At 48.1% G+C, this 22,053-nt stretch overlaps 1 protein-coding gene across 7 annotated transcripts in view; it reads right to left on the bottom strand.

Moving 5' to 3' along the window:
• Positions 1 to 21,769, bottom strand: part of LOC105484775 (ATPase plasma membrane Ca2+ transporting 4) — a 115,502-nt gene extending 93,733 nt beyond the window's left edge. For 4 of the 7 annotated variants that reach the window (XM_011746709.3, XM_011746713.3, XM_011746714.3 and 1 more), the window contains exon 1: positions 21,173 to 21,768. The gene's annotated coding sequence lies outside the window, so the exon portion shown is untranslated. Of the gene's footprint in view, positions 1 to 20,324; positions 20,543 to 21,172 lie in introns of those variants that run through there. The other 3 variants (XM_011746715.3, XM_071078491.1, XM_011746712.2) reach the window with 3 other exon arrangements.
• Positions 21,770 to 22,053: the final 284 nt, after the last annotated feature.

The raw sequence follows: 22,053 nt of genomic DNA, 5'->3' as shown, positions 1-22,053 counted from the left end.
CTGTTGCCTAGGCTGGAGTGCAGAGGCACGATCTTGGCTCTCTGCAGCCTCAACCTCCTGGACTCAAGCAAGCCTCCCACCTCAGCCTCCCGAGTAGCTGAGACCACAGACACGCACTACTACGCTCAGCTAATTTTCATACGTTTTGTAGAGATGGGGTCTGACTAGGTTGCCCAGGCTGGTCTTGAACTCTTGGGATCAATTCTGCCGCTTTGCCTCCCAAAGTGTTGGGATTATAGACGTGAGCCACTGTGTCCAGCCATTTGTTTTTTTTTGTTTGTTTGTTTTCTGTTTTTTTAGAGAGAAGCTCTTGCTCTGTCGCCCAGGCTGGAGTGCAGTGGTGCAATCAGAGCTCGCTGCAGCCTCAAAGCCCTGGACTCAAGGGATTCTCCTGCCTCAGTCTCCTGAGTAGCTGGGACTACAGGTGTGCGTCACCACACCTGGTTAATTTTTTTTTTTTTTTTTTTTTTGAGACGGAGTCTAGCTCTGTTGCCCAGGCTGGAGTGCAGTGGCCGGATCTCAGCTCACTGCAAGCCCCGCCTCCCAGGCCATTCTCCTGCCTCAGCCTCCCGAGTAGCTGGGACTACAGGCGCCCGCCACCTCGCCCGGCTAATTTTTTTTGTATTTTAGTAGAGACGGGGTTTCACCGTGTTAGCCAGGATGGTCTCGATCTCCTGAACTCGTGATCCGCCCGTCTCGGCCTCCCAAAGTGCTGGGATTACAGGCTTGAGCCACCGCGCCCGGCCTAATTTTTTTATTTGTTATTTTTTTAAGTGATGGAGTCTCACTAAGTTGCCCAGGCTGGTCTTAAAACCCTGGCCTCAAGCCTCAGCCTCCCAAAGTGCTGGGATTACAGGCATGAGCCACTGTGCCCGGCCCTTCAGCTTCTTTATTTCCCTTCTAAAACCACAGACACTTTGCCTCTGGTTGCCTGCTGTCATTGGATTCCACTGGACTATATTTGGGGCTGACTTGTGACCAGTTCTTTATGATGTGGGAAAATGCTCATGATCTAGTATTGGGTAGGAAAAAAAATTAAATCAAAATCTTATTATGCAACGTGTTCCCAATTTCGTTTAAAAAATGTATATACTCACCGGCGTATATAAAAGACTAAAAGAGACTACACCAAAATGTTAGCAGTTATGTCTGGACTTGTGAAAGTTTTAGTTTTCTTTTCATGCTTTTCTGAATATTCCACACTTTCTAGGATGATCCTGTGTAGAGGCAGTGCATAGCTCTGAATCTTTTATTATTTTTATTTATTTTTTTTGAGATGGAGTCTCGCTCTCTTGCCAGGCTGAAGTGCAGCGGCACAATCTTGGCTCACTGCAACCTCCCCCTCCCAGGTTCAAGTGATTCTCCTGCCTCAGCCTCCTGAGTAGCTGGGATTACAGGCACCTGCCACCATGCCCAGCTAATTTTTGTACTTTTAGTAGAGATGGAGTTTCATCACGTTAACCAGGCTGGTCTTGAACACCTGACCTCAGGTGATCCACCTGCCTTGGCCTCCTAAGGTGCTGGGATTACAGGCGGGAGCCACCGCACCTGTTTGAGTCTTTTTTTACTTTTATTTTTTAAAATTTTTTAGAGATGGGGTCTTGTTATATCACCCAAGTTGGATTCAAACTCCTGGACTCAAGCAATTCTTCTGCCTCAGCCTCCCAAAGTGCTGGACTACAGGCACGTGCCACCACACCCTTGGACTCTAAAGTTTGGGAGCCATGATCTGAATTCCACATCCACCACTTGGTAGTTGTGGGAACTTGGATAAAAGTATTTTATCTCTCTGAGCCTTAGTTTCTTTATTTGAAAGGGAAGATAAGAATGACTCCTTCCTTATTAGGATTGTCATGAGGAGGGAATGAGGTCATGCAGTTTTAGCATGTGTTTTGGTGCCTGAAATACAGTAAGTGCTCAGTATGTGTGAGATCCTTTTTACATATTACTTTTATACTCAGGAAAAAAAGTAAATGTTCTTAAAAAATAACCACTTGGCTAAAAAATTGCCATTTGGATTAAAGTACACCGAGAAAACAACAAAAGCCCTTCTGGAGATGTGGTGTCTCTAAAAGTGACTGAAACAAGAATGATCATAGAATAAGGTAGGGTTTAACTATGTCAATGTTCCTATGAAAAGGGAATATACGGCTGGGTGCAGTGGCTCACGCCTGTAATCCCAGCAATTTGGGAGGCTGAGGCAGATGGATCACAAGGTCAGGAGTTCAAGACCATCCTGACTAAGATGGTGAAACCCTGTTGCTACTAAAAATACAAAAATTAGCCAGGCACAGTGGCAGGTGCTTGTAATTCCAGCTATTTGGGAGGCTGAGGCAGAAGAATCACTTGAACTCAGGAGGCGGAGTTGCAGTGAGCCGAGATCGTACCACTGCACTCCAGCCTGGGTGATAGAGTGAGATTCCATCTCCAGGGAAAAAAAAAAAAAGAAAGAAAGGGGAATATAAGATGGGAAGGTGTTGAATGAGGAGTGATGACTGTGATGAATGCAAAGTTGATGAAAGAAAATATAGATGCTTTTTAAATGAAAAAACAAACAAACAAAAACTCACAAAACTAGCTAGATTAGATCACAGAATAATGGACTGAGTTATAAAGCAACAAGCAGAAGAAAAGCATGTAACCCAGAAAGTAGGGAGAGTCTGTGGGTTGGGTAAGCAGGAATGCTCTGTCTAGCTAGGGCGTTAGAGAGGCAGTGTTGCCTAGGGCCCAGGCAGGATGACAGGGGCTGAGTCAGAAACAGCCCTGGGTTAAACTGGGGCAGAAGTTAGATCACATTTAGACAAGGGACTTTGGGGATTGGAACTATGGATTCGGCCAGCCTGGGGAGCTCTGAAACACAACCGTTTATAGCACTAGGTGCAGGAGACAAGCTGAGTAAGTTAGGAGAAGGTGCACTTCACTAATCTGAATATAACTGGGAGCCTGGATCTTCTGACATTGTTCTTAAGCAGTGTGGCCTTCCAATAGCCTGACCTGTTTTGTGCCAGTGACACTAGAGGACGTTGGACACCAGAAAGAAGTAAAAAGAGAATCACCACCATTACTAGGATGCCAAATGGTGTCCAGACCTCCTCTCCACCTTGGCATAGTGGCCACATAGAGTCATACAGAGTGGGGCTACAGGGAGCCTCACAAGCTCCCAGCTTGAGTTTGAAGAGGGAGAGCGAAAGGTGGAACTTCCTTAGACAAGGGCTCAATAATTCTAGGAGACCAGTTCCTAAGCCAAGTCTCCTGGGGAACTGGCCATTGTTTCTTTTCACATTCTAGTCACCAACTTCCTAGGAAGATGTCCCCAGTCTCTGTCACCAAAGCCCAGCTGAGCAAGACAGCAGTGAGATCTTACTTTTAAATGTTGGTACCCAACTATAATTAATCTGTGGCATTGTTTGGGTAGGAGGAAGCAGAGAATGTTAGAGTTGAAACATCCTAGAAGTACATTTAGCCCAAACTATTCATTTTACATCTCAACAAATTGAAGCCCAGAAAGGTTCAGTGATATTTCAAAAGTGATAGAACAACTTAAGTGGCTCAAATTCCAGGTCTCCCAATTTCCAGTCTGAAACTCACTTCTCTAGACCACCCTGCCTGTCATTAAGAAACCTTTGCAATTATTCAGGCATGAGATGATGAGGTTTTGAGCAGGAAAGGCGGCTCTGGGAAGGAAGAAGGTAAAGTTCACCGTGGTCTATTTGTTTAGAAACAATTTTCTATTTCTTTATACCCATCCATCCATCCATCCATCCATCCATCCATCCAACCATTCTTTTTTTTTTTTTCCTTTTTAAGATGGAGTCTTGCTCTGCTGCCCAGGCTGGAATGCCATGGCACGATCTTGGCTTACTGCAACCTCTGCCTCCAGGGTTCAAGCAATTCTCTTGCCTCAGCCTCCTGAGTAGCTGAGACTATAGGCACATGCCACAACATCTGGCTGATTTTTGTACTTTTAGTAGACATGGGTTTTCATCATGTTGGCCAAGCTGGTCTCGAACCCCTGACGTTAGGTGATCCACCCTCCTCGGCCTCCCAAAGTGCTGAGATTATAGGCGTGAGCCAGGGGGCCCAGCCCATCCATCCATTCTTTACTGATCCTCATTCTATGAGCCAAGGACTGTGCTAAACACTGAGTATATAGGAATGACTAAAGCATCACTCTCCTTTTAAGTAGCTTGCAGGCTGGTGAGTGGGCTCAGTGAAAACGCTGCAGCCAAAACCAACAAGTCGCTGCATCTCAGAAACCATGCGGCCATAAGCCTGTTCACATGAACTCTCAGCTAATATTCACACCCTTGTCTGTAAGTCACTGCCTCTGAAACCATCTCCCATCATTGGATGCTATCCCTGAGAAACTGGGAGGGGACCAGAGAATTCTCCCTGTTCCAAGAGAGCCTGGAGCACTTAAGTGATCTATAGGAAGCAGGAGCAAGAACTGCACTTAATGCCAAGCACCTTCCAGCCAGGAAAGGCAAGTTCTGGTTCACGCATTATCTCGGCCAAGCTGCCACTTCTTGCCAGCTAAAGTCTCTGTGTGGGTGTGTGCTGGGAAAAGCAGGGAGATTCCAGTCTGAGACTCTCTTGCCTGTTTATCCAGGGGCAGCTCAATTCCAGTGCAGCTGACAGTTGATCTGGGTGACCAAATAGTGATAGCACCCTTGGGCTACAGCTTCTACAAAAACAAGTAGTGTTGTCACCCAGTCTGACTCCCTCCATCAACAAGAGATTTCCCAGCATTAACTTCTACAGCATCTACTCCTAGGGGAGGAATGCAGGGCAAGAGTAAACAAGGTGAGGTGGTTGCAGCTGTCTACCCTCCACTCTGCCTTATTTCACCAGGACTCTTCTTGCTCAAATATCAAGCAAAGCCGTAGAGCTGGCACCAAGAGGGTAACCTGTCTCATGGAAATGATGGGGCCCCTGGTCAGCCCCTTGATGGAGAGGTGCAGGAGGCTGGGGCCTCTGGGCCTTTTGTTACTGGGAGACAATAGGCTATGACCCTTTTATAAATATACTGAGTCCAGAGGTTAGCAGGGAGCAGGTGGGCAGGCTGGTGCCAGGCTCCATGGAAAAGAAAGGGAGAAATGGAGGGACAAAAGAGGAAAAATTAAAATTCAATGACTACCCTGGCTCATAGTAGTGAGCCAGGCACTCAGAACATGTATCACTCTGCATTTGTGTATGTTCACATTTTCCAGAGGAAATTGAGTGTGAGAGCCTAAATAATTTGTCCATGGTCACATAGCTGGCCAGCCAGACTTGAACCCAGTTCCATCACACTCCCTCAAATCTGCACTTTTATATAACACCACCTGCTGGGATTGGAAGGCCAATTGGGTGAGTTAGGACACAGAGCATTGTTATACAGAAAGGAACAGGAATGGATTCAGGATTTGGTAAGCTCTGACCCCTAGGGCGGAAAACCCAGTGGAAATTTGCATTCTTTTCTCTATCAATATAGGACCTCAGCATCCTGTTTCCTAGTCCCAGTAAATGGATTTTCCAGTGTTAAGGAAATCTCTTTTCAACTGCTCCTCTTACAGGGCGAAATGGCTTAGGTCAGATATACAAACAGAAAACAGATAAATCCAGGGTCATACTTTCTTTCAGACTTTTTATATTGCTCCTAATGTCCCCTATCAGATTAGACTGTGAGGCCAGGTGCAGTGATTCATGCCTGTAATCCCAGCACTTTGGGAGGCAGAGGCAGGTGGATTGCTTGAGCCCAGAAATTTGAGACCAGCTTGAGCAACATAGCAAGACCCATTTCTAAAAAAATATTTTTTTTAATTAGCTGGGTGTGGTGATGCACACCTGTAGTCCCAGCTACTCAGGAGGCTGAGTTGGGAGGATCGCTTGAGCCCAGGAGTTGGAGGCTACGGTGAGCCATGATGACACCACTACACTCCAGCCTGGGCGACAAAGTGAAATCCTGTCTCTAAAAACAAAAACAAAAACAAAAATGAAAACAAACAAAACATAGTACGCTGTGGGGGTTAGGGACCAGAAGCATACCCAGAGGGTTACCCCGCTGGTCTCAGTGGCCCACTGTCTGAGTCCTTTTTCCCTCTGACACTGGGAAGCCTAGGAGTACAAAAGTTACCAAAGCAAAATCCACTCGATGATTTTTTTTTATTGAGTACTTACTATGTGCCAAATACTGTTCTAGGCACTTGGGATATATCAATGAGCAAGACGAATATCCTTGCTCTCATGGAGCTTATCTTCCAGGAGAGTAAATAACCCTTTTTTGTGTATTAGAAAGGCCATGAGCTTTGGTGTCAGGCCTGGGTCAGATATCAGCCCCAACCCTAATGAGCCAGATGATCTCTGGGCAAGCTATTTAACTCACTGAGTGTTAGCTTTCTTATCTGTAAAATGGGAACCATAGCATGTTGTAGGACTGTTGTAAGGATTACAGATAATGCATGTTAATTGCCTGGCACAGAGCAGGGTTCAAAAATGGTTAATACTATTTTTCCAGTCCCAGCTGAATCCACAGATTCTGGGACAACTCACATGCCCTGTTATTTAAGGGCTTCAACCAGAGCATTATCTTTAAGATACCCTAGAGAGAGTCTGGTGTGCTGAACAACGTAGTTGGGTTTGAATCAACCTAAGGTCACTGAATTTTCCCTCTAGAAATGTCTGCTCCCACCCCTAGACCTAATGGAAAAGATAGACCTGATTAGTCTCCCTCCCCTGCCGCAAGCCACAGATCACTGGAGTGCAGTGGACATCAGATCTAAGCTGGAATCAGCATCTGTTGGCGTTTGGACTGAGAGACAGAGTTAATTTACTTTGGAGAGCTAAGCAGGAAGGCCACATGGGCTGAGAGATAGAACCTACTGCCTGGTTCACCCGCAACGGGTCCTGTGCTTGTGGGGGAAACAGCAGGAGCCCATCTGTGAAGAAGAGAGTGCTACAGCTCCAGGATGTAGGTGTGGCCCACAGAGGGGCTACACTTCCCACACCTAAGTTCTGTGCTATTTCCCTGTAATGTTCTAATAAAGCTCGCTTTTACTTTTGCTTCTTTGAGTAGGCTTCTGTTCTCACAACCAGATGATCTCCAAGACAAAGCCTGTATCTGTCTCAGAAGGTGGTTGTTGTGACATAATTTGGAAGCATCTGGCATTTAGTCGACATTCAATAAATGCTGTTGAAACTCCCCATGTTCTTGACAACCAGTCAGTCACTCAGCCATGGAAAGAGGAAATCTATAAACGGGCTAAACTAAGGGTACATCTTAGCCTTATGGTTTATGAACATCTTTATCAATGTGGAAAATGAAGACAATGCTAGTATCGACCTCACCGTTCGCTGAGAATATTAAATGAGATGATTCAAGTTTAATACCTATCACATAAATAATAAATGTTAGCTCAGATTATTACTCCTACCATTGTCATAATTATTTAAGATGTGACAAGAGCTGGGCGCAGTGGCTCACACGTCTAATCCCAGCACTCTGGGAGGCCAAGGTGGGCAGACTGCTTGAGACCAGGAGTTTGAGACCAGCCTGGGCAACATAGTGAAACCCCATCTCTACTAAAAATACAAAATATATATATATATATTAGCTGGGCATGGTGGCACGCACCTGTAGTCCCAGTTACAAGGGAGGCTGAAGTGGGAGAATCACCTGACCCCAGGAAGTCGAGGTTGCAGTGAGCCATGACTGCATCACTGTACTCCAGCCTGGGCGACGCGAGTGAGACCCTGTCTCAAAAAAAGATGCAACAAGTGTTGTTTTAGGTCTTAATCTAGGCAAGGAGGGAGGATGCAGTGAGAGCAGAAGTGGGCGCACACAGAGAACAGGAGGATGTTCTGGGGAGTGGGGTCAAGGGGTTGGGCAGTCAAGAGAAGGAACTGAGATGGAGAAGGGGAATAGGAAGAGGGGGGTCACTGGAATGATAAGCTTTACGTATATCTAGCACTTCAATGTTTATGGGATGCTTTTACTTACAATACCTTATTTGTCTGTCATAACACTCTACGGGGTACATAACGAAAGGTGTTATTATACAAACTTTAAAGAGGGCAAAACTCAGGCTAGGTGCAGATGTGTACAGCATGTACCAACTGAAGCTAAATCCACCCCTTTATCCTTTATACCACATTGCCTCTGAAAATAGGGATTAAGAGGCTGAAATAAGAGGTAAAGACTGGAGAAGAAACAGGAGGGCTTTTCTGGAGAGGTATTGTTTTATTTCTCAGTACCATTTGGATTCCTCTGGGTATCCCAGCAACAGAATATCTCCACCCCATCAGAGGCAGAGGCTCCAGATATAAGCAGGAGATGGTAAAGTCAGGGAACACCAGGAGGCCAATGAAGCGGCTGAATAAACCAGGCTGGACCCACACCCAGCTTCATCACCGTGCCCCGGTCCAGGAGAAGGCTTTCTTTAGCAAAGGACAAGCGCAAGCCCTTTACCATTCAGGCCATGGTCTCACTGCTAACACCAGGGGCTGCCCTGCAATTATATCTAAAGCCCCTCCCAGCTCAGTTGTGTGTCAGGTCTAGATCTTACCTCCCTGAAGTCAAGGGTTAAATGTGCTCTCCAGGGAAACAAATGCTAATTCTCTGGAGCACTACCAACAAGCAGGGCTTGCTGTGAGTTCCCAGGCTCGGGACAATCATCCCTGAGCTTAAGGTCAGTGCTGCTTAGCCCTTCCTTCGCCTCCTGGATACCACTTCTTCCCAAACCCTTAACATAGTGCTTGGCATATGGTCTGTGCTTACTTCATGTTTGTTGGATAAATAAATGGGTACGTGAAAAAGCAAATGAATGACAGACTGGCTCTGGCAATCAAATCAGCCTGGGCTGTCACATTATGGTGACCCCGCCCTCTTGACTCTTAGACCCCAAATCAGAGATCAGCGGCCAACCTGACTTAAACAGCTGCTAAGGAAGGATGGAGTTAATACTGCTTCCCCTCTGCACTTCCTCTGACCTTTTGGAGGAGCCACACCCTGAGGAAAGGGTAGGGCCAAGAATACCCTGGCAGGAGGAGGTCTCTACCCACCTCTTTCCAGGACTTCTGCCTCCCCTCTCAATTACCCTGCCTCTCTCAGCTCAAGGCCCAGTGTGCAAGGAGGAGCTGTGGAGGGGACCGTTAGGAGCTGCATGGTGATGTGAGCTGCACGGTGATGTGGGCAGTGCCAAATTCTTCTTTGCATTTTCTGTAGTGCTAACGACCTTAATTGTTAATAATAACAGCAACAATAACAATCATGCCACCAGCACCTTTATGGTTTCTAGAATCTGTCTTCCAAATTGCTCCTAGCACATGACCTCATACCATCCTTGGAGGGACAGGGATAGTTCTCCCTGCCATGTGGGTAGAGACGTTGGGTACCAGGGAAGTTTGGTGTTGATCTGGTCACACAGTGTTGCAGTGATGGGGTCGAGGGTCCAGTCTTGGAGTGGGGAGAACTGGGCTGTACCCCCAGTTCTGCCTCAAACTAACCCAGCGTCTTTGGGCAAGTCTCGAGGTTCCAGTTCTCCGTCCATCTCAAATGCTCTGTCTCAATAAAATGAGACTGGTGACCAGCTCAAAGCCTGGTGACCGCCCTCCCCTGTACAAGGTCAGAAAGCCCCTGAAATGGATGCTTACTGTGCCTATCCTTGCATCCTAACAGATGTCATATGAGTGCTCCCCACAAAGAAGGTTGTAACATGGACGGCAGGGAGGAAACATCAAAAAATCATCCTAATGGTCCATGAGTGCCAGGAGAGCGACAGGCGGCAGGCCGCTGCTGCCAGATGCCATCCTGCCCACGGTACCGGCGCTGGCTCAGACAAAGGCTGGAGGCCTTCCAGCGAGTGGGATCAGACAGCCTCCCTTACCTGCCAGACCGATTCTCCAGGATGCTCCGAGTGTCCTCAGTCGGGATGCAGCAGCATGCCCCTTCCTCCCCATCTCCCCTCCCCTCCTCCATCAAATCTATCCTTTCTCTTTAAAATCCTGTTTGGCAGTCACCTCCTCCATGAGTAATTTCCAGTTGAGCCCTGCCAAATTCTAGTCTCCCCATTCCTACTAACACCCCTTCAGCCCCCAGCCATCCTATTAGTAGCTACCAGCCATCACTAGGTCATGTGTCCCTGTGCCAGATGAGATTTCAAGTGTGTGTTCCCGGTCTTGTATCCCCCTAGACAGAGGACGAATAGGGCCAGTATTTCCTATCTCCTCCTTTCTTAAATTTTCCTCCATCTTCAGCTCCCAAGATAGGAAGCAGGGCATTCGGGACACAAGAATAGCGGACTATAGATGGATGATACATTCCTCTCTACCTCGGGCAGTTTCCCTGGCCAGTTGCCAGGAAGGCTAATGCTAGAATCTCAGCCAGAGTCCAAACAAGGGCTCTGCCAACATGTCTACCTCTAGGGCCGAAAGTCTGGATTGGCAAGGAGGGTAAGCTGGCCTAGCAGCTGGCGACTTTGCCCGAATTTCTAATCCAACCCACAGCTCACATGAAAACCTAATCTCTCCAGCTCACAACACTGACTACAATCCCACTGACATTACTCCACTGTCGAATAATATTGTAGGTGAGCTACACGAATTGCCTTTGTAGGTCAAAAGCGGTTGTATATTGGCATTTTCATATGGTTCAATCTAATAACTTTTGAGGGATTATGTGCCCTAGGAAACTTTGTGAAAGTTTGAATTTCTCTACCTCTAGCTAATATGCCTTAGTTTCTGGCCTAGGACATAGCAGAATTACGGCCTTGGAAGGTACTTCCTAATCGAAGTTCCGGGCAGGTGGAGGTGGGAAACCTTAGAACCTGTTCTACTCCCAAACCTCAATGGTGGCAGTCCAAAGACATATGCTTTTTGGCCTCTTTTCCCCTGCTTATCCTGGGCAGAAGGGTGGGATTTGCAAGTTGTTACATTGTGCTAGATTCTATCTGTGATAAAAGAGTTTGGTTTGGGCATTGAGAGTTTTACTCCTTTGTCTTCTATAGAAGAAGAGGGTCTTGAATCAGGAATATCTGTATGTCCAAACTTGGTTTCATGTAACAGTGCAGTTGATGAAGGCTCAGAGATATCCCCTGCTTCAATCAAGGTTACACAGCAGACAAGAGTCCAGATGACCACTTTTCTGACTCCCAGTCCCGTGCTCTTCTGGCAAGCCTGGCAGCCCACTAGAACAAACTCCTCCCTGTCTGCCCCCTTCCAACTTCCTGGCTCCCGCTCTTTCAGGCTCCCTCACCAACACAGAAGGGGAATTGACTAAAGGATTAATAGCCCTCGCCTACATGAGCCTACGTAAAAAGAGTCCTGAGTCATGTAGGGCCTAGCCCCAGGGTTTCCAGGAGAAGAGAGGGAGAGAAAAAGAGAGAGAAGCCATCCTGGAAACTCAATCTCTCTCCAGAGCGAGGACCAGGATGGGGAGGTGGGGGTGGGTAGCACAATGATTTGGGTCAATGACAGGACAGTCAGGTGTGCTGTCCTTGCCAAGGGATTGCCTAGAAGGCCTTGCTTAACTCAGGCGTGAAGGCTCTGGGCAGGCACTGCTTGCTGGTTTCTTCTAGAATCACCTAATTAGAGAATTCTAAGGGATGCTAAAGGTTGGTCAGCAACAATCTCTGGGCTGTTTGGTCAATTTCCTCTCTTACAGCCTGGGACCGCCCTCTTCAAAAGTTAGGCGGGTGACTCTGGAAGCCCTCAGTCCCCAGGTTCCCTCAGCTGGCCGCATGGCATGGTGGGAGGATGCCTGTCATCCTGCCTCCCTTTGTGGCCCACCCATCAGGGCACAGCTGCTCCTGTCTGGACAGAAGAGGCTGTGGGTGGGGAGCAGTGAGGGTTGGAAGGAAGGCTTCCTAAGGGACCTTACTTTCTCAGAAGATCCCTCTGTGTGTTCCATGGGGACTCTCAGCACTCAAGAGCTTAGAAAAGACACTCCTATTGGTCAGGAGTTTTGCAGATAAGGTGAGAAGAAACCAGGAATCTAGGAGTGCCTCTGGCATGGACTTCTCTCTCTGGCTAAGTGTTTGGAAAAATTTCAAACCTGAAAGGTTGAAAAAGATAGCACAACAAACAACTGCAGACTCTTTACTTAGTTTCATCTTTTTTTTTTTTTTTTGAGACAGGGTCTCACTCTGTCAACCAGGCTGGAGTACAGTGTCATGATCACAGCTCACTGCAAACTCGACCTGTTGGGTTCAAGTTATCCTCCCGCCTCAGCCTGCTGAGTAGGTAGGACTACACACAGGTGCACAGCCACCATGCCCAGCTAATTTTTTATTTTGTAGAGGTGGAGTCTTGCTATGTCATTCGTCTCTACAAAACAACAACAACAATAACAAAATTAGCCAGCCATGGTGTCATGCACCTGCTCCAGCTACTTGGGAGGCTGAGGTGGGAGGATTGCTTGAACCTAGGAGTTTTAGGCTGCAGTGAGCTATGACTGCACCACTGCACTTCAGCCTGGGTGACAGAACAAGGCCCTGTTTCAAAAATAAATGGGGGCTGAGCGTGGTAGCTCATACCTGTAATCCCAGCACTTTGGGAGGCTGAGGAAGGTGGATCACCTGAGGTCAGGAGTTTCAGACCAGCCTGACCAACATGGAGAAACCCCATCTCCACTAAAAATACAAAATTAGCTGGGTGTAGTGGTGCATGCCTGTAATCCCAGCTACTCAGGAGGCTGAGGCAGCAGAATCGTTTGAACCCAGGAGGTGGAGGTTGCGGTAAGCTGAGATTGTGCCATTGCACTCCAGCCTGGGCAACAAGAGCAAAACTCCATCTCAAAATAATAATAATAATAATAAAATTAAATAAATAAATGAGGCCGGGTGCAGTGGCTCATTCCTGTAATCCCCACACTTTGGGAAGCTGAAGCAGGTGGATTGCTTGAGCCCAGGAGTTCGAGACCAATCTGGACAACATGGTGAAACCCCGTCTCTACAAAAAATATGAAAATTAGCAAGGCATGATGGCATGCGCCTTGTAGTCCTAGCCACTTGGGAGGCTGAGGTGGGAGGCTAGCTCGAGCCCAGGAGATCAAGGCTGCTGTGAGTTGTAATAGTGTCCCTGCACTCCAGCTGGATGACAAAGCAAGACCCGGTCTCAAAAACAAACAAACAAACGAAGAGATACATTTCTGTTGCTTATTAAGCCACCCAGTCTATGATGTTGTTTCAGCAGCCCAAACTAAGCTATGCTAAGACCAATCTTTCACCCCATTGGGTGAAAGATTTAGTATCCATTAAATGCTAGACTAAATCAGCTATTAGAGTAGAGGCTGCAAACTGGTCAATTTAAAGTTCCAACCTGGCACAGTGGCTCACTCATTATTCTGGTGCTTTGGGAGGCTGAGGCAAGAGCATCGCCTGAGCCTAGGAGTTCAAGCTATGGGCCACTGCACTCCAACATGGCTGACAGAGTGAGACTCTATCTCTAAAAATAGGTAAATAAATAAAGATAATGTTGGCTAAAAGATGCAAAGTTTCAATTAGACAGAAGGAATGTTTCTGAGATTTACTGCACAACATGGTGACTACAGTTAATGTAACGCATGTTTCAGAATTGCTAAGATTTTAAATGTTTACACTACAAAAACAATGATAAATGTGTGAGGTGATGGATATGTTGATAGTTTGACTGAATCATTCCATAATGTATACATACATCAAAACACCACATTGCATCCCATACATATATGAAACTAGTATTTGTCTATTAAAAATTAAATTAAAAAAATGTTTTTTTTTAAGATGGAGTTTCACTCTTCTTGCCTAGGCTGGACTGCAATAGCGTGATCTTGGCTCACTTCGCCTCCTGGGTTCAAGAGATTATCCTGCTTCAGCCTCCCTAGTAGCTGGGATTACAGGTATGCACCACCATGCCCGGCTAATTTTCTATTTTTAGTAGAGACAGGGTTTCCCCATGTTGGTCAGGCTAGTCTAAAACTCCCAACCTCAGATGATCTACCCACCTCAGCCTCCCATAAAATTAAATTAAATTTAAAGAAAAATGTTGTCATTACTACTAGATTTTATTAGTTGGAATTTACTTATTTATTTATTTATTTGATACAGAGTCTTGCTGTGTCTCCCAGGCTGGAAGTGCAGTGGCGTGATCTTGGCTCACTGCAACCTTCGCCTCCTGGGTTCAAGCGATTATCCTGCTTCAGCCTCCCAAGTAGCTGGGATTACAGGTATGCACCACCACGCCCGGCTAATTTTCTATTTTTAGTAGAGACAGGGTTTCTCCATGTTGGTCAGGCTAGTCTAAAACTCCCAACCTCAGATGATCTACCCACCTCGGCCTCCCATAAAATTAAATTAAATTTAAAGAAAAATGTTGTCATTACTACTAGATTTTATTAGTTGGAATTTACTTATTTATTTATTTATTTGATACAGAGTCTTGCTCTGTCTCCCAGGCTGGAAGTGCAGTGGCGTGATCTTGGCTCATTGCAAACTCCGCCTCCTGAGTTCAATCAATTTCTGGCTAATTTTTATATTTTTAGTAGAGACAGGGTTTCACCACATTAGCCAGGTTGGTCTCAAACTCCTGACCTCAAGTAATCCACCTGCCTGGGCCTCCCAAAGTGTTGGGATTACAGGCGTGCCCAGCTGGCACCACCGTGCCCAACTGGCATTTACTTTTTAATTTTTTGAGACAGAGTCTTGCTTTATCATGCATTCTGGAGTGCAGTGTCATGATCAGAGCTCATGGGAGCCTCAAACTCCTGGGCTTCAGCGATCCTCCCACCTTGGCCTCCGAATGTGGTAGGATTACAGAGTGAGGCCTTGTGTCTAGCCTCGTTGGCATTTCTGTTAAGAGTTTTCCCTCCCTGCTCCTCCTTGTCCAGGTCAACTGTCAAAATAAACTCAAGGAACTTTTAATCTTCAATGTGTTACAATCTATTACCATTATCCTTTTGAATGCTCAATGCGTTTCACATCTGGCTGGCGGGAGACCCTTTAAGCCAGCTCCTGTGCCAACATGTCATGACATGAGCACGCTCTAGTTTCCGGCACAACATAGTTCACTTATACTTTCCTGGTCTCAGACTTGGAATTAGTCATTTCTTCAGGGAGCCCTGTTCCTTACAACCTTCCCAAGTACAACTTGGGAAGTTGTACTTAGAAATAAAAATCCAGGTACTAGGTGTGTTCCTGTCCACAGTCCTTTCAGTGGACAGACCCACAAGATATACAAAAAACCCCACAAGATTCTTTTTCCCCTTCCCTGGTTCCATACTTATATCTCTCTTTTTCCATAGTGAGACCCTGATTTCCAGAAATATCACCATAGTTACTCATTTCATCTATCATACAGTAAACAAAACAGTTTCCAATTTATGACACAAATACTACAACCAATAACATGTCTACAAAGTAAAGGTCAATATTTCTTTGTAGTTTTTTTTTTCTTACTTAAAATATGAATTCCACAAAGAATATAGAATCAGGGTTTTAAGCTTAAAAAGTACTTGAATTAGGCCAGGCGTGGTGGCTCAAGCCTGTAATCCCAGCACGTCGGGAGGCCAAGGCGGGTGGATCATGAGGTCAGGAGATCGAGACCATCCTGGCTAACACAGTGAAACCCTGTCTCTACAAAAAAATACAAAAAATTAGCCAGGCGTGGTGGCGGGTGCCTGTAGTCCCAGCTATTTGGGAAGCTGAGGCAGGAGAATGGCGTGAATCTGGCAGGCGGAGCTTGCAATGAGCCGAGATCCCGCCATCCCACTCCAGCCTGGGCGATAGGCTCCATCTCAAAAAAAAGAAAAAACAAAACAAAACAAAATTCTTACTTCTCCTGCTTTCTTATCCCAAAGGTGGCATACTATATACTGTACTACGTCTTGGTTTTTTCACTTAATAATATATCCTAACAATCATGTCATGTAAGTTGGCAGGGCTCCCAGTCATTCTTTTTTTTTCTTTTTGGCTGCCTAGTATTCTATGGTATAGATGTACCATTGTTTGTTCAACCATTTTCTTAAGAATGGGCATTTGGATAGTTTCCAATGATTTCCTATTGTAAATATGCCTTTAAAAAACACCTTGTGGCTGGTCTTGGTGGCTCACGCCTATAATCCCAGCACTTTGGGAAGCTGAGGCAGGTGGACTACCTGAGCTCAGGAGTTTGAGACCAGCCTGGGCAACATGGTGAAATCCCATCTCTACTAAAATACAAAAAATTGGCTGGCGTGGTGGCGTGCACTTGTAATCCCAACTACTCACAAGGCTGAGACAGAATTGCTTGAACCGGGAAGGTGGAGTTTGAAGTGAGCCAAGATCGCGCCACTGCACTCCAGCCTGGGCGACAGAGCGAGACTCTGTCTCAAAAAAAAAAAAAAAAAAAAAAAAAAAATCACCTTGTATGTATCTTTCCATATTTGTGAATGAGCATCTTCTGGATAAATTCCTAGAAGTAGGGTTGCTGGGTAAATGTGTATATAGCTTTGTTAGATGCTGCTAACTTCCTCTCCATTGAGGGTGTACTACTGGTTTGTACTCCCGGCATTGATTATGCAACCTAGGTAGACCTTGCTATGAGGTGTTCTAAGCTAAGACTTTCCTTGAACCTAGCTGAGAGTCCTTGACCTTCCTACCAATAAACACACTGCTCCAAACTCCCTCTGCCACACCCCAAGTGAAGTGGCAGAAAGGCAAGAGGAAGGGGGTCTTATTAATCCCATCCCAGTTCATCTTCCCTGAGTTGTCCCAGGGGTTTGTGCATGAAACTTGGGAAACTAGAGCAGAGGTGAGTGATGAGGCTGAGGATCTCAGGCAGACAGGAACTGGGGTGAGGAAAGGTAGAAATGGGGGCTCTGCCCCTTGGCACCTATGTTCTCAATCCTTTTCTTTCCTTCGGCCTCTCCACTATCCCTTCACACATAGACTGCCTCTCAACAGCCTCTTCTCTGACCTGGGGCCCTTGGCTCTGGTTCTCACTAGATCCTGCCTGGTTTCCCTCCTCAACCCAAGTTGGTGTAGGCTGAACACAGAGGACTGGCTTAAGGTAGAGGCAGAAATAGAAAGTCTCTGTCATTTCTGTTTTAACATGTGCGGAGGAAATAAGTCAGTGGAACAAGAATGGCTCACACAAGGGAAAGAGGAAAGAGGACACAAAGAGAGATACTGGCAGAGGAAGCCAAGGGCAAAACATTCCACACAAGCATTTTGGACTCCAGCCTCAGGGCCTGCTCTAATCCTATGACCTGTAGAAAAGGGGAAATGAGTGGAGAAAGGTTGTCATCCCAGTCTGACAAGGCAGAGGCCTTGCTTTTCTCATCGCTCTTTCCTTCTCAGCCCTACCCACCAAATACCGACTGGGATGATAGGAATCAATGCTTATCTAAGAAACAGGGAGCTGGACTGCATAGGGAGCCTTGTTTGAGAGGCACCCTTTGGGGGAAGAATTCAGATTGCCTGAAGAATCCTTCCAGAGAAGGATAGTTAAGACTCTGAGTGGGGTGTTCCCCTTCAAGGTCAGATTGCTAATCTAACCTTGGAGTTTGGAGCTAATCTAACCTAAATCAAACAGTTTTTTAGGGGTTTGGCTAACGGGGTTTGTCTTGGTTATTCTGGGGACTAAGAATGAACAAGATGGCCGGGCGCGGTGGCTCACGCCTGTAATCCCAGCACTTTGGGAGGCCGAGACGGGCGGATCACGAGGTCAGGAGATCGAGACCATCCTGGCTAACACGGTGAAACCCCGTCTCTACTAAAAAAATACAAAAAACTAGCCGGGCGAGGTGGCGGGCGCCTATAGTCCCAGCTACTCGGGAGGCTGAGGCAGGAGAATGGCGTGAACCCGGGAGGCGGAGCTTGCAGTGAGCTGAGATCCGGAGGAGAATGGCGTGAACCCGGGAGCCTGGGTGACAGAGCGAGACTCCGTCTCAAAAAAAAAAAAAAAAAAAAAAAAAAGAACAAGATTCTTTCCTCTCTCCAAGGTTTAGTGGGTCTGCAATGCTCTGTCCTAGTGGGCAGGGCTGATCCATGTCTTTGGGTGCTGGGTCCAAGGCCAGGAGCATTGGAAAAAAAAAAAAAAAGAGAGAGAGAAAAGTGCCCATCGGGGTTTCGGAGTTTTGGAGAGAAGCTAAATTCTTGAATAAGAGGCAGTTTGCAGTGGAAGACTTGACCTGCTGACAGGTGGCAGGGAGCAGCCCAGCCCCTGTTCCTCTCAGGACCTCGGGTCAGTGGGAGTGGGGAAGAGTAAAGCCTCCCGATATCCTGGCCCAGGACATCCAGCCCCTACACACCACCTTACCTCTTCCAGCACCCACACCTTCGGCAAATTCTAACCGCTCTCCTTCTGCCCCTAACTGGGTCCTCTCATTTTGATTTTCTTCTGACGAAGACCACAGCAATGTGACAAATCTGCCTAGCCACGCCCTGTCACCTCTACTGTGAAAAGCAGGCTTTTCATTGTGCAGAAGGGAAACTGGAGGCCAGACGGCGGGTTAGGAACTCGCTGGCATCAGGCTGATTCCAAGGCCCCCTAAACTGCCCGTACTTCTCTCAATGCGCGTTGACCCAGCGCTCTAACGTCCCAGGCTCTGTGCTGGGCGCTGGGAGTCCCAGGGGTAAGACAGGCTGTGCTCCTTTGACTTGACCTTCAATCCAGAGACTTGGTGGTAAATGGAAGGGCGAAGGGTCTGAGGCTCGGCACGACCTGGAAGGCAGGAAGCCTCCGTTGGCAGCTCAGTTCGCATTCTCCACGGAGTTCTCAGACTACGGCAGAGCCCGGGAGGGTGGAGCCCAGCAGCAGAGAGGCTGGCGGGGCGGGGTCGCAGAGGCCGCGGAAAGCAGAGGGGCCGCGGGGTTGCGCAGTCGATCCCGCCCCGAGCCCCGGGGGAAGGGCTGAGACTGCGGGAGCCGATTCCCCGCTTTGGCAGCGACCCCAGGCTCAAAGCCGCGGGAGCAGGCAACCCGGTGCGCGCTAAATAACGACCTCACGGAGAAGCAGTCCCTGAGCCCGTCAACATCGACCCCTAATCAGATTACTGAAAATAGGAAGGCCGGCTGCAGGAATAGTGACACTCTGGGCCCCCACGACGGGAGGCCGCGGCGGAAGCGGCGTGATTTTCGGGGTTGCACCTCAGCAAGATGGTGGCAGGGAGGATGGGACTCCCGAGGAGGAGCAAAGAAATGGATCCCCTCCCTCCAGAACACGGGCATTGATTCTGTCTTGGGGCCCCTGCCCACTGGGGAAGGCCTCATTCCCTTATCGACCAGAATACAGGTAGGGAAGAGTCTAGCCAATGGGGTGCAGTCAGATCAATTAACACCTCAAAATGAAAATCGGTTCCTGTTGCTTCCTCAGCCCCGAGATGAGCTCTCCTCTAAGTGTTTTGCTTCCTTCTCCCCCAGTTTCTCAGCTGTAGCCTTTACCACTCCTCCAAGCCCTGGGGCTGAAGGCAGGTGTTTCCTCTCCCCCAGCCTGATTCCCACAGATCTGTCTGCTTCAGGGTTTAGGGCCCACCTTCCAGAACACGGCTTACCAAGCTGCCACCATCCTTCCTGCCCCTCCCGGAGTCTGCTCCCCAAGCCACCACCCTCAGCCAAGGAGGGTAACTCAGCTCATGGGCTAGGAGGCCTCTTTCCATCCCCTTCTTCCTAAACGCTCCTGGCCCAGCCCCTCCTCACCCCCAGGCTCCTTTCCTGGGCCTGGCCCAGCCTGGAATAAGCTTGGTCTCCTTCCTCCAGGTAGAGGGCCCAGAGTGAAGGGGGCACAGGAGGGCCTCCAATGAGAAGCCCTGGAGAAAGGGCAGCTTGGGGAGGGGCTTAAGGAGCAGGGCGAGGGTCTCTAGACTCCCTGCCAGACTCCTCACCCAGAGGAGGGAGCACTACAGAATGGGATTTTGTTTCCCTTCCCTCCCCAACTCCTTTCCCCTCCCCACAGGGGCCTCAGTTGAATGCCGGCCTATTGCTTCATCTGACATTCCCCCTGCCCCGCCAGCAGGCGCCGGCATCATGTCTGCAAGTTATTGTAAGTCCGGCAGGAATGCCCAGGAGGGAGGTGCCTCTGGCCAGCAGAGTGCCCACTCCCCTCCCAAGATGTGGCTGGCCACTCCTGCACCCTCCACACCCAGTTGGAGAAGAGTGGCGGGTACCCTCAGGGAGGTGGAGGAGTGTATGAGGCCAGACTTGACTCGGGGAAGGATGCCAGCAGCCCCCTCTACCAAGAGCGAACCAAGTACGTAAGAGAAAGAGAGAAAGGAGAGCAGGAAGGACAATCCCATTCTTAATTCCTAGCTCTTCAGCAAACCAAGGAAATGACCCAAGATGCTCAGGGACCCTTCCACAGATGCCTGTGGCCCACCCCGTCTGCCAAACACTCACCAGCCCCACAGTCTCCAGCCTTGAAATCGGAAACTTTTCAATTCACCCTTCTCCTTCCTCCCCTTTGGGACCAGAGATGTGTGGGGCGGTGCCCTCGGAGACACTCATACAGTTGGTTCTGGACGCTCACACACTCTCAAACAACAGCGGTACAAGGGAACTCCCAGCTTTTTCCACAGCTAATTATAGATGTGAAAGTCTGAGGATGTTTTGCAAGCAACACAGAGAAACTGCTTAGGTTTCTCTGCAAAGCTAAAGAAATTTAATTTGTGCACTCTCCTTCCCCCACTCCTCCCAACTTCTCCCAGCCCACCTCTACCCCATGGCCCCAAAGTGCCCCTCTCCTAGTTCCCGCTGCAGCCCCCCTTTCCTGCCGAAGATTTCTTTAGTTCCTTTTTTTTTTTTTTTCCCATCTCTCTTTTGGGCTTTTGAGAAAGGGAACAGACACGGAAAATATTTTTGCAACAGTTTTCCATCCTGCGTCTCATTCCCAAGCCAAGGGGGAAGGGGAGGGCAGGAATGGAATGGGTTGAGGGAGGGGAGATAAATGTTTTTTCCAAGAGTTCAATTTTGGTGTCAAAAAGAGAGTCCCTCCATTCTCCTACCCCATAGCACAGGAATGACAAGAACTAAAAAAAGAGAGATAAATCACTTATTTGACTATACAGTTTCTCAGAAAACAGTATTTGACAAATCTGTGCACACACACATATTTTTAAAAATCCTCCAAACCCAGTCGCATGAAATATGCTAGAAAGAGGAAAATCGGGGAGTTTTAGAAGCCACTGAGAGAAAAGAAAGAAACAAAGTTTGCAAATCACAAGTCAATTCATTCTCTGCAAGCCTACCTCTCTTTCTAGCAAAGATCCAGGTTTCTCCAAGTGGGACTCTCCCTCCGGGTTTCCATGGATGGGGGTAGGGTGGGGTGACCACCCACCAGTCTCCCCAGTGTGGCAACCAAGCTGGAGACGCTGGCTTTGCTCTCTTGCCTTTCCGGCTAAGGCCGGGGAGTGGGCTGGGTCTCCTCCCCCTGCCCTTCCAATGGGAAGGACCTCTCAGGTTCCTGAAAGAAAAAGGGTGCAGGAGAGCTGGACGGGTGTCTCTGATCTTGCTCTCTTCAGAGGGATGGTTGCCCAGGAAGTTCGTGCCCCCCTCCCAGCCCCCAGCGTTGGACAATCTCAACAGCAGAGCTTTCTTAAGAAAATGCTTGTCATGGCAACAGCTCTAGCTAACTCGGGCCAGACTCCTGCTCACCAGCTCTCCCCAAGCAGTGCGGGAAGAGAGAGGGGAGGAGCAGGAGCTGGAACAGAGGTGGGACTTGGCATGAGGCCAAACCATTACTCTACTCTTAAGGTGGCCCGATTCCTGCGGTTGCTTCCTGGTTCGTCTTAAGGGGGAATGGGGAAAGAAAGGGAAGGAATCCTCTCCCCTGTCGGCTTTCTTCTCCACCCTTGCTCTCACTTGTTGAATAGAAAGCTGAGTGGGGTGGAGGAGGGGTGAGGGTGGAGGTGGGGAGTGGATGTGGGTGGCGGTATTCAACGGTTGCTGGGCGGAGGGGAAAAAAAAGGAAGCTTCGGCAGGCGGTTGGCTTCCTGCAGCTCCTATGGGCCTCTCAACCCCTTACTCACTTAGATCCAGGACCCAGAAACCCAAGGTGTCTGTGGACACTTGTATGTCCCCTCCCACCTTCCTGCTCCTGTCTGAATAGGGGGTTCCTTGTAGAAGGAGA

The sequence above is a fragment of the Macaca nemestrina genome, chromosome 1 (genome assembly GCF_043159975.1).
Source record: "Macaca nemestrina isolate mMacNem1 chromosome 1, mMacNem.hap1, whole genome shotgun sequence".
In the NCBI taxonomy this organism is placed as follows: domain Eukaryota; kingdom Metazoa; phylum Chordata; class Mammalia; order Primates; family Cercopithecidae; genus Macaca; species Macaca nemestrina.
This window is presented reverse-complemented; position numbering and strand designations above follow the sequence as displayed.